This window comes from Tupaia chinensis, unplaced genomic scaffold (assembly GCF_000334495.1).
Source record: "Tupaia chinensis unplaced genomic scaffold, TupChi_1.0 Scaffold000492_1, whole genome shotgun sequence".
Classification (NCBI taxonomy): Eukaryota; Metazoa; Chordata; class Mammalia; order Scandentia; family Tupaiidae; genus Tupaia; species Tupaia belangeri.
Genome location: NW_006160004.1, coordinates 137,957 through 154,527, shown reverse-complemented (window position 1 = coordinate 154,527; position 16,571 = coordinate 137,957). Strand labels below are relative to the sequence as shown.

General features: G+C 52.0%; 1 protein-coding gene across 8 annotated transcripts in view; it reads left to right on the top strand.

The window, feature by feature from the left end:
- Nucleotides 1–773: 773 nt before the first annotated feature.
- The window catches only part of PDE9A (phosphodiesterase 9A), a 108,394-nt gene continuing 92,596 nt past the window's right edge, over nucleotides 774–16,571 (top strand). For 3 of the 8 annotated variants that reach the window (XR_003550669.1, XR_003550670.1, XM_027774895.1), the window contains exon 1: nucleotides 776–823. The gene's annotated coding sequence lies outside the window, so the exon portion shown is untranslated. Of the gene's footprint in view, nucleotides 824–16,571 lie in introns of all 8 variants that reach the window. The other 5 variants (XR_003550671.1, XM_014590861.2, XM_006156358.3 and 2 more) reach the window with 5 other exon arrangements.

Here is a 16,571-nt window from a genome sequence, read left to right as displayed (position 1 = left end):
GGTCCTTAACCCTCTGCCGTGCCTGTAATGTCTGTTACTTATTCTTGACCCCACCTATGCCCTCGACTCTATAGTCAGCGCCACTGGAGCACACATAGCTGGATTCTAGCCCTGGTTAAAAGCCTAATTGTTTGGGGTTTCCAAGCGTGTGCTAAAAAACAATAGCCTCTCACTCACCTTCCAGACTCTGCCCCAGCAGCACCTTGAGGACTTCACAGATCTCAGCAGGTCGCAGCTGAGAGCACCTCATTAAGGCTGCCCTTGGGTGCTATTCCTTTTCTTAAAGTCCCAGACCTGGATACATTCTGGAAATTCCCACATTACAATCGTCTGCATCTCCTTTTACCACCTCATCTCCTCCCTATCTATGGAAGGTCACGGAAACAAAGCCACACTGCTTGCAAGGAGAGGGCATGAAGGCAGCACCGGGAGGAGATGCCGAGTGTCACTACATATCGCCCACCTGTCAGTGCTGGTGCTGGCCCTGCATATCTCCACTCCTGTCCCCCCACTCCTGGCCACTTCATGCCTTCCTGATAGAGCAGAGACCAGGAGGGCATAGACAGATCTCAGAATCAGGCTTCAGTGTCACCTGCTCCAGCAAGGCCGAAGGGGAGATCTGAAGTTGTCTGACCCAGGAGAAGTGCCAAATTTCTGTTTTGGACTTACCTGTGCAGATCGCCCCGTAGGCCTTGAAAAAGACTTGGGAGACTCCTGTGGCTAGTTGGCAGCAAAGCCAGTACGCTTCATCCAGCTGGGGTCATCGGCACATATGCACGAGGCCCATTCTCGGTGTCCTTGCTGACCATCTCTGTGACCTCAGGTGAGTTGCTCACCTCTCTGTGCTCTGCTTTCTCACTTGTAAATGGAGGGTAAAAAGAGCACTGCTGTTGTAAGAACCACATAGCATAAGGCAGGTTCCTTGACCATTTAGCCATGTGTTTACTGAGCACCTAGTGTGTGCTGTGGCTGTACCCAATGTGAACATGACCTTCAGGGTGCTGGTTGAGCCCACTGAGTGAAGGCCGCCTTAGGACTTGGGTCCCCCCAGGGGCATAAATGGTCATAGCAAGGGTTATCCCAAAGATTGTTGAGATATTGCAGAAGGCCTCAGCAGGGCCTGGGCTGGTGGAAGGAGCCCATGGCACACCCACAAGCAGGGCCTGATGACTAGGTTTCCTCCTAGGTGAGGACCAGCATTGTGGGCAAGAAACCTTGGTGCACACCAAGTGACCACTAGGACATCTTGGGGAGGAGCTACTGAGTGGCCAGGAGGACAGCCTCACCTGCCAGCATCACCTGCCAGCATGTCCTCACTTCTCTCCATCATCTCCTAATTTGCCAGGCTCATAGATCAGGATGGCACCAGGCAGTGCCCCCTGCCACTTCGTGCCCAGCCCCTCGGATGAGCTGTTGAAGGAGGAGCAAGGTGGGGGCTGGGCCCCAACCTGGATGCTGAGCTCCCTGCTCCATAAAGACTACACTTCAGAAGGGACACCCTGCGTCTTTTCCTGGAAGGGCTGTTTTTTCTTTTCTTGGCTCCTCTGTCCCTATGGCCCTTGCCTCAGTCCCTGTCCTCTTTCTTCTGCTCTGGGGAGAGGGTGTGCTCCACGGAGATGCCAGGGATGACAGGCTCGAAGCGCTTGGCACTGGGGGGCTATAGGGCTCCCACCTAGTGGCCTGTCCAGCTCAGGTTTACCAATTTTCCAAATGAGGGAAGAGGGAAGCTTGGTTTAAGTTAAACTCACCTGAAAGAGACAGAGGCCCTGAAGCCTCTGAGGGTGCTAACACCTGGTCTTGCAGCTCCCTAGGGATGGTGCTCATTCCCTGTGACCTCCTTAACCACTGAGCTGCCAGCCCTGCCCGGCAACTTGGGATGAAGGGCTTGATCCTAATGCGGAAATGGTCACTTAAGCTCTCCTTAGCTGTTCTCGTTTATCACAGGGAGGCCAACAAGAAGAGCCAGATGGGAAGGGAAACAATAGAAAGTTGTTCAAGTGTCCACTGGAGACATTCCAGTTCTCAATGGTTTGCCATCATGGCCACGCCCCTCCTACTGCTGCCCTCCCAGGGCTGGGGGATATAGGTGGCTGGTGGGCCTGCTCTGGCCTGCCCTGGTCCTCTTGCAACTTGGGACCCAAGGTTGGCCTCCATGGCCTGCCAGATCCTGACCCTAGGTCTCCTCCCAATGGCGTACCTCTCTGACCTTCCCTCCTCCTGCACTTAGAGTCCAAGGCGGGTCTCTGCTGTCCTTCTGGGGCAGTCTCTGATTCTAGCCTGAGGAACTCTCACTCCCCTCAGCCTGCAACCCCACGTCCCCTGCCCTGGATAAACCCTGCACTCCTGAGGGTCTTCGGGCCCCTCTGCCTTCATCTTTGCCTTTGCGCACACATGAGCTTGTGTTTCAGGCTGGCTACTCCTCCTAGGGGATTCCCTCTTCTGCTGTTTGCAGAGTGGGCTTGTCTGCACCTTGCCACCCTGGCTCATGAGCACCTTCTTTCACCTAAAACACTGCACCTGTTTTGCACACAAGCACAGCACCCTGTCCCGTCGGCTGCATGGTCCTGCATTCTCCATGGCTTGGTGACTGTGTTCTCTTCATCCTTGGTTGGATGAGGCTGTCCATGATTGTCCTCACCTGTTCCAGCATCACCCACTTGTGTCCTTGTGACATGTTATAACTCAAGATCTTTAAATAGATGCAAATGGTGAAATGAGCTTGTGAACCAAGGGAAGTTGGAGAAGGGGGACATCCACACCCTTTCGGGGTTTCCAGTGTAAGGATGGGGTGGAGGTGGAGGTGGTAGTACTAGGGAGCAGGGAGCATCTGGATCTGGTGCCGTTTCTATTCCTACCCCATTTCCTCCCAGGTCAGCACTGGGCTGTGAACATCAGTAAGAGTGAGGATTTGCATCTTGTCAGCAAGTGAAACACCTGGCTGCCTTTCAGCAGGCGCTGTCCATGCGGGGCTCCAGGAAGCACAGTCCCTCCTAGTTCTAACCTAAGGATGTCAAGAAGCCAGGGAGCTGCTGGCCTCTGTCCTCCTGCTCACAGATGTGGTCTGAAGGTCCCTTAAGTCAGACGTTGCCCATAGGCCAAAAGGGGATGGCTCAACCCCCACCTCACACCATGAGAGTTGGCGTTAATGACCTAGAGGCTCCATGTCACCCTACTGCCAGGGGTTGTTCTGCTCTTGGCAGTCACACAGAGAGGTGGAGCATGGGACAGGTGTCCTCACTGTGTCTGACTCTGCAGCTGGCCTGCTACAAGGCCCAGGAGAAGCCACTTTCTTCATCATGAGGTGGGCAGGTGATGGTGTCCCCATAGGGTGACTGTGCAGATGATGTCGTTCACTTCATGTCTAGTTGGAGCTGGGCTTTCAGGGAGGTTCAACAGTGCCAACATTTAGCTCTGGTCATCAGGAAGCCAAACGAGGGCAGAGAAGACCATGGTGCCTGCTAGGCTGCTCACATGCACTGATGTGCAAACAAGAGATGTGGCAGGACGGAGTGGGCCAGCAATGGGGACACTGCAGGCACAAGCCAGGCAGTAGCACAGCAGGGCTCTGGAACCAGGTAGCCTGAGGTCACTGAAGTGCTGAGCCCCACATCCCACCCTGGCCTCTCCCCGCCCCACTATCCTCACAAACCAAACCCTCCGGCCCAATCACTCACTCACTTGGCTGCAGGTGACCCAGCAATCCATACACCAGGGAAAGTGGGGAAAATCTTTGGAAAGGAGGCTCAGGAGAGTTTCCAGAATACAGAGGGGTCTCTGATTTCCAGGGTTCTGTCTAGAAGTGAGACAAAAGTACTCTAAGCTAATGCATAACCATCCTGGAGGCCCCACCCGCAAGAGTACGAAGTGTGGACGTGTCTGTTCCAGGCACCTTCCGTTCAGCTATGCTGGGCGCTGTTGTACAGATGCATTCAGCATTTTCAGGCTCAAAAAGTTCAGTGGTGGGTGCAGTTTATTTGCCTTGAACTCATCCCCGTTTGCCTGTCAAACAGGGATGCCATAACGTGTATGCCTCCCAAATCCCAAAGCTGATTCACACAATGAGAGCGTTTATCCTGAGCAGAGGCTCACAGTGCCCTGAAAAGTTGGCCTAGAAATAATTAAAACAAGAGCCAGAACATTCGTTGTATCCTGTTTGCTTTAGATCCTCTGCCTATCTTTTTCTCATTTTATTAAATTGTGGCATAATATTTATAACAATATTTAGGATTTTAACCATTTCTGGCACAGGTCAGGCCATTAAGTACCTCACACTGTTGTACAACCATCACCACCGCCCATCTCCAGAACTTTGTCACCGGAGAGACCGAGACTGTGCCCCCATTAGACAGTACCGCTCCGCTTTGTCTTCCCACCCCTTGGCAACCACCGCTCCACTTTCTGTCTCTGTGGGCTTGACTACTCCAGGCACCTCGCAGAAGTGGAATCATACAGTAATTGTCCTTCTACATCTGGTTTATTTCACCGAGCCAGCGTCCTCAAGGCTCATCCACATGTCAGAATTCTCTTCCTCTCTGAGGTTGAACTGTATTCCATTGTATGGGATGGCTTCATTTTGTTTAGCTATTTAAAATGGATGAATTGATGAAACTGCCTTTATTTTTTAAAGAATCATTTTTATTTAACTTTATTTATTTATTTATGTTAGTTTGAACAGAGAGGGACAGAGAGAGAGAGGGAGAAAGGGAAAGTGAGAAAGCAAGCCACCACCAGATCTGGGACTCAAATCATAGTTAGCCATGCAGGAGTCCAGCACCCTTAACCATCATGCCACCAACCAGCCCCAATTTTTTTTTTTTTTTTGAGAGAGAGATTTTCGCTATAAGGGTACATGTGCTTACTAGAGAGACACAGAGAGAGACAGAAAATGAGAAATCCCCCCCTGGGGGGATGGCCACGCCACAATCCCTTCTCCTCCATTCTCCTCTCGGGATCTTGGGCATGCATGCACATGCGCCCGGCACGAGTTTAAGCCACCGGGTCCGGGACTCGAACTGCGGTTGACCATGTGGAAGTCCAGCACCTGAAACACTACACCACCTGCAGGTCCCTGCCTGATTTTTTTTTTTTTAGCCTCAATCATTTCCATCCTTATTTCCTCAGTTTGCAAAGGGTAGACTTCTTGCAATGGGTTTATTATTGGGTCTTCTGAAACTCATGTGTTCCCTACGACCTCCTCCATGTGTTCCCTAAAACCTCCTCCATGTGGGACCAGCAGTTAGCATAATGGCTATGTCGCTGGACTCCCACATAGTCGACCGCAGTTCGCGTCCCGGACCCAGTGGCTTAAAACTCATGCCAGGCGCATGTGCGTGCGTGCCCGCCCAAGATCCCGAGAGGAGAATGGAGGAGAAGGGATTGCGGCGTGGCCATCCCCCCTGGGGGGTGATTTCTCGCTTTCTGTCTCTCTCTGTCTGGTGAACACATGCACCCTATAGCAGAAAACCTCTCAAAAAAAAAAAAAAAAAAGAAAGAAAAGAAAAGAAAAGGAAAGAAAAAAAAAGACCTCCTCCATGTGTTCCCGAAGACCTCCTCCACTTGCAGAGTTGTGGCTGTTGCTCAAGGGAGGCTGTGTATGGGGTGTCCAACAGGGCATGGAGATGGGGCCCAGTGCAGCAGGGGAGAGTGGCCTGTGCAGGGAAGATAGCTGCTTAGCAGACTTGGTTACACCAAGCTCGTGAGCCAATGTGACGATGTCATGGTGACTCGTTTGTGTCTACTGTGGAACATGGAGCCATGTGGCCTTTGCTAGACAGGCTGCTTGTTCTCGCTGAGCCTCGATGAAGTGGGGGGAGCAGAGTATCTACTTCATGAGATTTTTGGAAGATTAAGTGCATTAATATGTTTGTGCCGAAACAGGTTTGCACTTGGTAAGTGAATATAAGTGTTATTAGCTTTGTTTATTATATATCTATCTATGTCACATAGTTAAAGCAGCAGAACCCCAGTACCTGGCTGGGGGCACTTGCCATTTGGACGCCTTTATCAAGTGGCCCGTGGGCATCCTGCATGGTTCCTGTACTGGGCGTGTGTCTGAGTGTGCCCCGAGCAATGAAGAGCAGCTCAGCCTGAGCTGGGTTTCCAGCACCGTGGCACGCTGTTCCCAGGTAGCCCCACATCCATCCTCCTTCTAGCCATCTTCCTCCCCAAGGTAAAGACCACAGATAACCTTCCGTTCTCCTCTGTTTTGGAGAGATAGAGCTCTGTGGGGACTGTGCTGAGGGGCAGGGAGAGGGGACACCTGGCTCGGGTGGATGGGACAGGGTAGCACCTGATGTGGAGCACTCCTTGCTGGGGGCACACCTGTGTGCTCTCCAGCTGTGTTGGGGTCCCCAGGGTTCAGGTTCACTGCTTTCTCTTGGGGGTGCGGGGGGTGATACCCATGAGCCTCTGACAGGAAGTTGCTGGGAACAGCCTCTCTGTGTTTGAGGAGTATGGCTGGTCTCTGTCATCCATTTCAGCCTAGAAGCACTCGGCTGTCTTTGCTCCTCCCTCCTCAGCTGCTGTGCAGCCTCAGGAAGCCGTTCAGCTCTCACTGAGCTTCCAGGAAACAAAGGCAGAGCCCACCATGGAATTTGAGGAGGCTCCTGGGATAGGTCACAAACTCCTTGGTTTAGACCAGGATGCTGCCTCGCAGATAAGCCGCCACCCTGTCCTCTTCCAAGGCAAGTTCATTTGGCAGGTTTGAGAGTGACTAGAGTAGTGTCCACCTGGGACTTGATCACCTGGGGCATTGTCTGTCACCAAAGCCAGTTGCACACTGTGTTAAGTTGGAGATAAAATGGTTAATAGAGTCCAGTGATTCAGGCTCTTTATCACCATGGCTTCTAGCCTTGGAGAATTTTTGAAAGACTTTATGGACTTACAACTAAAGGGAAAGGAGGAGCACATTCGATATTACCGTCTAGAGGTCTTTTGAATCCCTCTACCTGGAGTTTTTGTGCAAAGCAGCTTGTCCGGTGTGCTGGCTTTGCAAAGACTGACCATTTGGCAGAAGCTGAACTGGGGTCTGCAGCTCCCACCATTGGCAAAGGACTTGGGGGACAGTCCCCAGAACACTTTCCATCAAGCTTGTGTTCTATGAGTCTACAGGGGGGAAAGCGAAGATTTGATTGGTGTTAGGGTTGATGGTCATGTGTAATCTGACATCTCTCAATGAAGCTTCCTATGTAAGCCTAAGACACTGGACTGTCAGTCTTAACAGAACTTCCGAAGCTTAGGATACCTGCCTGCCTGGGGAAAGTGGCATTGCCCTTGGAGTCCTTAGACTAAGAAAGACGTCCTCCTGGAGCCTGCCAGGGTGTGGAGCCATGACCCACATTTATTCCAGTCCCATTTTGTACAGAGTGTTTTGAAAGCCAAGCACCAAACAGCAGAGGTGGGGGATGGTGTCTGTGCCCTCCTGATCTGGAATATTCCAATGAGTGCAGGTCCAGAGGGGAGTGCCCTGTGACAAAGCAAAGGGGTTAATGCGGTACAGTGTAGGGGCCCTGCATTTCCTCCTCCGCAGTGTCAGGCAGCACTGGGCTGTGAAGGTGAATGAGTCTGTCACAGCCTCGGAGCAGAAGCTGGGCTTCTGATGGCATGTACACACATATGCTCACACACAGCTTACACACACACACACACACACAGTACACACATATACTCACACTCACACCACACTCATACTACACGCATACACGCACGCACACACGCAGTTTAACCCAAGAATGACAAAGGAGTCAACAGCATCCCTGGAAGTTCCAGGAGTTGAGAGCTGGTGGGAGAGGCCTAGGCAGCCCATTCAGGATCAGACTGAAACCTGCCAAGCCAGGTGCCCAAAGGGTTAAACGCTTACTGCGTTGGCCCTGTTTTAATAGGATTCTTGTGAATGAGTTTGGAGGGTGTGGGCTGAGCCCATACCAGACGCTGGGTATTGGAGCCATGGGCACAGCAGCGCCCCCTCACCTCACCTCACTGCCAAGCACGTGCCCTGTTGCCACAGCTAGCCTTCCTTTAGCACCACCCACCAGGTTTCCCCTGAGGACCTGGGCTTCTCCGGGGTCCTGACTCTCGGGTTGGATGCCAGGCCCCTGCATGCTCCGGTGCCTGTGGGGTTTGGGGTTTCCAAATCCACCAGTGGGTCAGGGAACCCCCAGAGGATTCCCTGGGGCCAAATGGGGTCCAGACACCAGTAGGCCCCCTCAAGGTGTGGCTCATTCCCACCTGCCCCTGAGTGCCAGGCGTGGCTTCTGGGAAAAAAAATCCAGGGGTTAGTGGCTCCAGTCATCCACTGAGCCTGAGGCACCAACTAAAAATAGCAGGTCCAGAGGGATTCTTTGTGCTCAGTGCCCCGGGCTGCCTTGCCTGGATTGGTGCTGCAGGACATGGTGCTGCGTGACCTGGGCACACCGGTGATGCAGGGCCTGTCTCAGCATGGCACGGGGACATACCGCCTGCAGGCCTGACGTCATGGAGACGCACCTTCCCCAAACAGGCAGGTGCTGAGAAGACCGAATCTGGGGAAGGAGGGTCCTGAAGGCTTGACCCGAGGTGACCGTCCAGGGGGCAGCTCCAGCCCCAGCACCTGCATATTCTTTCTAGCAGAAAGCCACGCTTAAACTCTAGTAAAAGTTCAGGCAGTTAATAGGAAAGGAAGGAGGAAGAAGAGGAGGGGAGGGAGGAGGAAGGACCTCTCTACTGATTCCAAATTTTGGTCCCACAGAAGCTCCCTCAGGGCTCCTCAAGCTTACCCGGCTCGACTCCCATCTTTTCTCAGAGGCCTCCTATGTCCATACTTGTAGCCACTATTCACCACGTTGCCACTCAAGCCCTGGTTTCCTCTGGACTCCTGCCTGCCTACATTGTGACCATGTCCAGCCACTAAGCTCCAGCCATCCCCTCCTCAAACAGATACATCCATGCCCCGACCCTGGTACCGGGAGTGTGGCCTTATTTGGAAACAAGGTCCTTGCAGACATCATCACATTGAATCAGGTTCACACTGGGTTGGGGTGGCCCCAGTCCCATAGAACGGGTGTCTTTCTAAGCAGAGGGAAATCTAGACACAAGGAGGACAGAAGACAGGACTGAGGCCATGTGACAAGGGAGGCAGAGACTGGAGACACGTGTCTGTAAGCCAGGGGTTGCCAGCAACCACCAGAGCTGGGAGAAAGGTGAGAAAGGGCCCTTCCCTAGAGCCTCAGGAGGAAGCAGCCCTGCAGACCTCTTGGTCTCGCACTCTGGCCTCCAGAACCCTGAGAGTCAGGGTTGTGCTCAGCACAGTGTGTGGTACTTCGTTACGGCACTCACAGGGCCCTCAGGTAGTTGCTGTGTGCCACCCACATTCTAGCCCTCCAAGGGTTTGGTCTGGCTCTGAAGGAGTGACACTGACCACACCTGCCCCAGAGAGCTCTCTGAAGCTCAGACACCCATCTGCACATCACCTGCTTGCTTTTCATCTGGGGCTCAGGGGAGCTGGACTTGGGCACCTGCCCCAGCCTTGCTGGCCCCTCCCTAACCTTGCTCCACCTCCTGGCCCTTCTCCTCTCACACCTGCACACATTTGCTGCCCTTGTCCTCAGTGGTTTCCCAGGCCACCTAGAAAGCCCCTCTGAACCCTTGTGCCAGATGCAGGTGCCTCTTGGCACTCCAGTCATTGGCCATCAGCATCCTCACTTGCCTTGTCATGGCCAGCCCTTGGCACTTGGGCGTATTGTCACTTTTCCCTAACTCTGCACCTGCCTGGAGACCAGCACAAAGCAGTACCTGGGCAGGTGCAGGGTTGGAGGTTATCTGTTGAATAATGAATGAGTGGCTCTTAGCTCACCTTCGAGAAAACATTTCTCTGTTTGGTGCAGACTAAAATGTCTGCAGCTTGGGTTTACTCATCTCTTAAACTGCTGCCAGCCTCAGACGCTGCCCCAAGCCCCTCTTCCTAATCAGGCCCCCGCGTGCTGGGAGGGTGGTGTGCTGGAGAGTCGGTGTGGACAGGAAGAGCTCGCACCCTCTCGGGTAGCACACATCCTCCAGGGAAGAGCAGGCCAGCCCCCTCGGGTCCTCCAGGCTCTGGAATCTGTGCCGCGTTCTTTACAAAGGAGAAAGCAGTGTTTAATGGCTGGGGCCACAAAAGCAACTAATTTCACGTGTTTCACCGCCACAAATGCACCTACTTTCACGTGTTCCACCAGCATTTGTCCGCATTCGCAAGGCCCTCAGGGAGCCCGGCCAGCAGTGCTGGAGCCAGAATATGTCTGGGTCCCCTCCCCCTGGCCCAGTGCGGGAGGTGGCAAAGCAGGAACAAGGGGAAAAAGCTTGTTTCCACATAAACCCACCAACTCAAGACTGGCAGAGCCCAGGCCATCAGTGTAGTGACCCGGGATGAATAAACGTGCCAAGGACCAGCCTCAACATGGTGGTCTCAACTTTATGAATTCTGCATTCTCCTGAGTCAGTCTGCGGGCTGGGCTTCAGTAACAAGATGCCCCAGACAGGGGCCGTGGAAGGGTTCAAACAACAGAAACGAACTCTCCCGTTCTGGAGGCTGAAGTCCGAGGTTAAGGTGTGGCAAGGCTGGCTCCTCCCGAGGCCTCCCTCCTAGGCTCACAGATGGCATTTTCTCCCTGCGTCCTCACGTGGTCCTCCTGTGTGTGTCTACCCTCATCTGCCTTCTCAGAAGGACTCTTGTCACATTGGATTAGGGCCAATCCTGATGACCTTGTTTTACTTTAATCGCTCTTTAAAGATCCTGTCTCCAAATACAGTAATACTCTGAGGTCCTGAATTTGGGGGGACACAGTGCAGTCCAAAACCTCATTTGAGAAGCAACCATGACCATCACCCATCCCCATCTGTGGCCTCTACAATCATGAAGTAATGACAGAGGGACCCGGAAGACCATGAAGTCACTAGAGAGAGCCCCATGGTCCAAGGCTAAGTGGTGACAGCTGAGTGTGCCTGCTGTGCTCCACCCCCACCCCAGCAAGTCGGGGCACGTGGCCCATCTGGACATGTGGCCACTCCCTCCCGTCCATGGACTTCGCTTCTTCATCCTCACAGCCAGGGACGAAGGGCAGAGCTGGGGGAGCTGCAGGCTTTGCAGGCTAGACAAGCCACGTGACCACCAGGTTCTGCACAAGAGAAAGTTGGAGGGGAGAGTCTCCAGATTCCTAGCAGCCCCTAAGTCCATCCTCTCAGACATCAGGCTGGTAGACATAGGGAGAGAGCCTGCTAGTTTTCAGAAGGGGCACGTGCAGACCCGTGAGAAGGCTGTGACCCTGACATGGCGCCTAAACCTGGTTGCTGTTATGGACAGGGCGCACTTTTTCTTTTCTTTTCTTTTCTTTTCTTTCTTTTCTTTTCTTTTCTTTTCTTTTCTTTTCTTTTCTTTTCTTTTCTTTTCTTTTCTTGCTTTCTTGCTTGCTTTCTTGCTTTCTTTCTCTCTTTCTTTTTATTTTTTTATTTGCCAGAGGCCACATGTGCTCACTGGAAAGAGAAAGTGAGAAAGCGTCCCATGAGGGATGCCCACGCCGCAGTCCCCTCTCCATCTCTCCCACCTCTCTGGATTGAGAGAGGGTTTTTCACACTGCTGGGTCCAGAACTTGAACTGGGCAGTTGGCCTACATGGCCAACTGCCTCAACCACCATGCTACCAGTTAGCCCAGGCACATTTTTTTAAAAGGTTAATTTAAAATTAGAGTTGAGTGGAGGGTTCTGGAAAAGAATCTTAAACAAGGACATCCCCCCCGCCCCTCCCGGCCCCGTTGTCTGCCCTGTGCGCTTACGTTGTCTTCTTGGAACAGGTAAAGAAAGTGGTGCTGTGTGTTGCATGGTGTGACAGGAGGGGTGAGTCCTATCAGCCATCATCCCCTCGTCCACACGGAGCTGAGATCTGCCGCTCAGTGTAGCAAGGGAGAGAGGCCCTGAGGGCAGAGGGACCAAGGAAGGGGAGATGAAAACACCAGAGCAGCTTCTCAGATTTCCGCAGGACCTCTCTGCTCCCAGAAGCTGCAGCTTGGGGTTTTATGCAAGTTCAGACCCCAGCAGGTGTCTTTCGGGGCCTCTGCTTGGAGGGCCTCATCACATGAGCAGCCCCTTTCCCACTGCAGTTATGGTGGAATCCCCCAGGCCCCGTGTTTCTTTCCCATTTGGAAATGATGCTGGAGCTGATGGGGCTTGCTCACCGATACCAGAGCTGTCCCAGGCTAAGTTGGGGAGTGGGCGTTCTTTTCTCCCCTCTCCCTGCCCCAGTCTGGGGTCTTGCTTTCCCAGTTTCCTCTAAGTCACAGCCACAGCCATCGCCATTTCCACACCGCCTGAATCTGGGCTGAAGGTGCTGCCTGGCTCTGCAACGAATGGTCCTGGTCAGAGGGAGGAGCCAAGGTCTTCCCCCCTCCTCCACTGCTCACTCACTCTCCCCTTCTTTTACCTCCTGTCCTCAGGGTACCAAGGAACCCAGGCCTGGGAAAGAGGCGCGCTGGACCTCACTCGGGGTCCTGACAACCATGGGGAAGTGGGTCAGTGTAAGACAGAGGGCCAGGCGAGGGCCCAGGGAGAAGGGTAGCTCCTTTCTTGAGTGGGCGCTCCAGAAGTCCAGCACATGTGGCTGAGAGAAAGCCTCAGAAATCACCTCCTACCTCCCCACCCCGCAGTCTCTGAACAGAGCTTGGGCTCAGCACCTTTCTGTTCTTTGGTTCCTCGATTTTTGCATTTTCAGTCCCCTCTGATCCATTATTTATAACTGTGGAGAGTGGCTTCAGACACCAAAAGTGAAAAAGCACAAACAAAGCAATCCAGAGGAGTGACAAGAGTGATGAGCAACTCAGCTGTGACAAATGTGCTCCGCGCTGCGGAGGCCCAGAGCCACCAGACGCGGCGGGAAATGGGCCCTGACATTCCGTCACAGCCAGACAGCCCTGTGTCCCCTAGGGTGCTTCAGCAGCCGCGGTACTATGGAGAGGGGAGAGGGACAGCTCGCCGGGTGCCAGGACTCTTCTACCCACCCACACTCCTGGCCCTCCCTGCCCTGTCCTACCCAGGCTGCCATCAGGGTGCAACCTTCAGGGTGCAAAGGCTGCCTTGGCACATCTGACCTGCTCCAGAGCCTTCAGCATCTTGTTATTTACACTTGGCCAGGCCTTCATAAAGATTGGCCCCAAGGACCAGCAGATGGCATAATGGTTACATCGCTGGACTCCCACACGGCCAACCACAGTTTGAGTCCTGGACCCGGTGACTTAACACACACCAGATGCGTGTGCATGTGTGCCCAAAATCCCAAGAGGTGACTGGAAGAGAAGGGATTGCGGCATGACCATCCCCCCTGTGGGAGGCGATTTCTCACTTTCTGTCTGTCTCTCTGGTGAGCGCACATGCCATATAGCAAAAATCTCTCAAAAGCAAAAAGATCAGACCTATCATATACTCCCCTTACTGCAGCTTTGTCAAACTGTGGTCACCTGCGGTCTGAAAGTACAGGAATAGAGCACAGTGAGTATCTTGAGACAGACTGAGAGTGACCGCATTCATGTAGCTTTTATTACAATATAATTGTTGTATTTTATGATTAGCTATTGTTAATATTTTACTATACTGTGTCTAATTTATGAATTAAAGTTTATCATAGGTATGTACCTATGTGTAGGAAAAACCATGCTGTACATAGGGTTTGGGACCATCTACAGTTTCAGGCATCCCCTGGGGACCTTGGAACATATCCCTGTGGATAAGGGGCAACTACTGTGTATACTCTGAGGTCCACACAGCTTCCCAGACTCCTGTTATCTGAGAGAAGGACTCCAGCCTTCTAAGGCTGTGTCTGTGCTAACATGGAGTCATAAATGACATGGCTGACACAACAGAAACGGATTCTGTCACAGCCCTAGAAGTACAAAACCCAGAATTTTAACCCAATGTCACTGGGCTGAATCAGGGTGTCAGAGAGCCACACTTCCCTGGAGGCTTTGGAGAAGAATCCCTTGCCTCTTCCTGCCCCCAGTGGCTACCAGCAGTGTTTGGCTTGTGTCCACATCACTCCGGTCTTCAAGGCCAGCATCTCCCCGTGCTCATTTCACATCACCTTCTCCTCTATCTGTCAGATCTCCCTGCCTCTCTCTTAAAAGGACACTCACGATTTCATTTAGGGCCCACCTGAGTAATCCAGGATCATCTCATTTAAAAATCCTTAACCTAATCCTACCTGCAGAGACTTTACCACGTGAGGCAACTGTCACAGGTTCCAGGGAGTAGGATTTGGGTATTGTCTTAGTCCACTTTTAGCATTGTCAACAGAAATACCTGAGCCTGGGTGCTTTTATCAATAAGATAGAAGTTTATTTACAAACTCGAGAGTCTGGTGGCTAGAATCCACTGTAGTATTTTATAGAATCCTCTATAGTATTTTATGGAGGCAAGTGACATCGTCCCAAGTTGCAAATGAACTAGGGAATGAAGAGGTGAATCCAGGCAGCCAGGTGGTGTGGTGGTTAACGTATCTGGCTCTCACACGGCCATCGGTATAGTTCAAGTCTTGGACCCTGTGTCTTGAAAAACACACCAGACATGTATGCATGCATGCCCGAAGTCCTAAGAGGAGAAGTGTTGAGGCATGGTCATTCTCCCCGTGGGGTTCTCTCTGTCTTTCTCTCCCTCTCCACCACGGCAAGCACATGCACCCTATAGCAAATTTTACCGCATGGCAAGCACATGCACCCTATAGCAAATTTTAGAAAAAGAAAGTCAAAGTCCTAGGTCTGCAGCATGGCCCATAGAATCACAGAGGATGCTGGGCATGAGCAAAGAGAGAGGGAGAGAGGTCCTAACTGGTCTCTTTTACAACTACCAGCTCTCATGAGATTTTACCCTTTCTCATGAGAGTTTGAACTTACTGGGTCTTGAAAGACATCATTAATCTACTCATGAGACTGTTGCTTCCATGATGTAAGCACCGTGGAAAAGCCACTGCCCACTTGGACTTACCGTCAACCATGAAGGGGTTGATACCCCAGCCACCTACTCTTAATAGCCTACTTAATGCCTTTACAATACAGATAATACAGTCATGTCCCAGCACGTGAATTTCTGGGGCACACGGTCAAGCCAGAGCAGGCAACTTTGGGGGCAGGAGCATTATTCATTCTATATGAAGCTTCTTGGTCATTTGTTTGTAACCACTTGTCTCACCTCAGCTCCCCCACCTTTCCACAGTTCTGTCTGCTCTATGTTCCCACCTTATGGAGTCAGCACCCTAACCCCACCAGGATCTCTGATCTGGGGAGTGGTGGGGCAGGGTGAGGAAATCGTGCTTTTTTTTTGCTCTAGTCTGACCCGCCCTGGCCTCCTGGCCTCCTCATCCCTGAGCAATCCCTCTTTCACACATCTGCCTTTATTTTCGTGTTGGTTGTTGACATCACTGCATCCCCCACCTGCCTGCCTGCCACGCATTACAGGCAGGATCTTGGGCATGTCTCTGCTTCTCTGCAGAGTTTTGCTGTATATTTTCATTCGGTTAACTCACACTATGCTAGGAAAAATGTGCCTCTCAAATCATTTCACTTAACAGACATTTATTGAACCCTATGTGCTGGGCCCAAGAGAAAGAACATGAAGAGATCATAGAAGTGATGATATGCCTGGAACACCGGCTTCCTACCCCTCTCCACACCCACTGTGGTTGCTTATGTAGAGGCCTTGGAATAGCTGATAGGTTTTAATCCAGCAATACCACGGGCCACATGTTCCTGGGCCTCAGTTTTCACACCAGTAGGATAGGGGTCATTTCTGCCTGGCAGACATTTGTAACGCACATTAGTGCTTGCTAAGTATTTTATAGAGGCAGCTGACATCGTCCCTAGTTGCAAATGAACTAGGGGATGAAGAGGTGAAGGAACTAGCCTACCTCAAGCTAGGAATGGAGCCATGAGCCTGTTGGGAATGTGTCTCTCCTGGGAGAGGGCCTTGCAGCTTCTTGAAGAGGCACAGCTGGCATTATCCCCTTTGAGGATGAGAAAAGTGAGACTCAGAGGAGTTAAGAGACTTGCCTAGGGACACACAGTTTGATAGAGAATGAGCCCAAACTCAGGTGTTCGAACCCAGTTCAGAACTTATCCGACTGGTGACCTCAGTGGGCTTGTTGGAGTTTTCTCCCTCTCATCACAACCATACAAGCTCTGTAAGGGCACTGAGGTTGGTATTCAGGCGCCTCTCTTTGTATTTGCCAAACTTTCTCTGCCAGGAGGTTTGTATGTGTGCTGCATCTGAATTCTGTCAATAATTGAGTGCATTCGCCTCTCCACGGGCTTCACCATCTGACCACAGTTTATCACACTCGGCCACCAACTCCTCACCCTCTGGGCTGGCTGTCGTCCCTCTGCTGGACACTTACAATTGCCCTTTCTTTTCATTTCCACTGACTCTGTGTGGCCTTGGAAAAGCTACTTAACTCTCTCAGCCTTAGTATCTGAAAAGTAGGAGCAACAATGCCACCTTTAAGGTGTGTTTAAAGATCAAAAGAATGTATGTGCTTCAGCAATAAATGGCAAGAAAAGGGAAGAGGCCCTCTCCACACACACTCT